The following is a 1,855-nucleotide window of genomic DNA, read 5'->3' on the forward strand; positions in this document are numbered from 1 at the left end:
AACACCGTCCAGTTCCATGGGTTACCTTCCGAGGACCCAAATGTTCACATCTCTCGTTTTTCAGCTATTTGTGACACATTTCAGGAGCAAGGCGTTAGCGAGGACGCCTGCAAGTTAAGTCTTTTCCCATTTTCACTCACTGATCGAGCTCATGCTTGGTTAGAGTCTCTTCCTGCTGGATCCATTACTACCTGGGCTGGGATGCGAGAGAAATTCTTAGGCAAATATTTTCCTCCCTCTAAAACCGCTCGTCTGAGGAGCATGATTCAGGAGTTTCGTCAGAAGGAAGGAGAGTCATTTTACGAGACATGGGAGCGCTTCAAGGAGTTGTTGGTTAAATGTCCACATCACGGGTTTGAGAGTTGGGCGCTAGTTGAGAAGTTCTACCATGGAGTGACGCCTGCTACGAGGAATATGCTGAATACGACTGCTGGCGGCAATCTGATAACCGCCAAGACCCCAGATGAGTGTACCGAGATGTTTGAGGACATCACGATGAGTAGCTATGAGTTTCCCGAGTCTAGAGATTCGTCTGCTGCACAGAGAGGCGTGCATAAGGTTGACACTACCACCTCTATGCAAGCCCAGATCGAGGCCTTACAGAAGCAGGTGAAGGAGATGCAGATGAAGAAAGAGCAGCTATGCGAGATATGCACAGGGAAGCATGACACAGCCGTGTGTCCTATAGCCCCTGAGGAGTCACCAGAGCAGGTAGAGTTTGTGGGAAATCGGAATCAAGGAAATTTCGGGGAGCGTTACAATTCGAACTGGAAGAACCACCCAAATTTCAGCTGGAAGAACAACAACCCACCGGGGTTTCAGCCGCGTCAGAGTTTGTTTCAGGACGCAGGAGCAGGAGCAGGGGCGAGTTCGGGTACGAAAACCCCGATGATAGAGGAGATGCTGAGGAAAAACCAGGAGACGTTAGCTAAGCAGACGCAGTTGCTCACACAGTTTATCACGCGAGAGGATACTCGACATCAGGAGACACAGTCGAGGTTCATGGAGCACGAGACCTTCATGAAGAGTCAGAGCACTGCACTACAGAACCTGGAGAGGACAGTGGGTTCGCTGGCCGATCAGCTGAACCAGAGACCTCAAGGTGGTCTCCCTAGTAGCACTGTTGGGAATCCGAACGCCACTGCGAAGGCTGTTACCACTAGGAGCGGACGAGGAGCTGTTGAGGTCGAGCCGGTAGTCGATGAGGACCCGGAGGTCGACGAGGAGATTGAGATGGAGACACCTGCTGGCAGAGTGCACCCTAGGCTGCGCCCACCAAGTACAGCACAGTCCAGCGGGTCTCCAGGAGAGGAGAAGGAGTTAGAGAAGGAGCCGACGAGGGTGTACAAGCCGACACCCCCTTACCCTGGTAGGTTAGTGAGGGGTAAGGACGCAGAGCAGTATGGTCGTTTCATGGAGATGTTGAAGAAGCTGCATGTGAACATTCCGTTCGTCGAGGCTTTGGCGAAGATGCCAAAGTATGCGAAGTTTTTGAAGGATCTTCTTACGAATAAGAAGAAATTAGAGGATCTGTCGACTGTCACCCTGAGCGAGGAGTGTTCTGCCGTCTTGCAGAACAAGTTGCCGAAGAAAGTGTCTGATCCTGGTAGTTTTACCATCCCATGTCTGATTGGGAATCTTACTGTCAGCAATGCGCTTGCTGACCTAGGTGCTAGCATAAATCTCATGCCCTATTCCATTTTCGCTAAGCTTGACCTAGGAGAGCCTTCCCCTACGCGCATGAGTATTCAGCTCGCCGATCGATCGGTGAAGTTTCCTAGGGGTATTGTGGAGAATATGCTAGTGAAGGTCGATAAATTCGTATTTCCAGTTGACTTTGTCATCCTTGACATGG

At 50.9% G+C, this 1,855-nt stretch overlaps 1 non-coding gene across 1 annotated transcript; it reads right to left on the minus strand.

The window, feature by feature from the left end:
* Positions 1 to 249: 249 nt before the first annotated feature.
* On the minus strand, positions 250 to 356 carry LOC118480698. Its single transcript, XR_004863676.1, has one exon. It is a non-coding gene; the product is annotated as a small nucleolar RNA R71 (small nucleolar RNA).
* Between the last annotated feature and the right edge of the window lie 1,499 nt (positions 357 to 1,855).

The sequence above is a fragment of the Helianthus annuus genome, chromosome 7 (genome assembly GCF_002127325.2).
Source record: "Helianthus annuus cultivar XRQ/B chromosome 7, HanXRQr2.0-SUNRISE, whole genome shotgun sequence".
In the NCBI taxonomy this organism is placed as follows: Eukaryota; Viridiplantae; Streptophyta; class Magnoliopsida; order Asterales; family Asteraceae; genus Helianthus; species Helianthus annuus.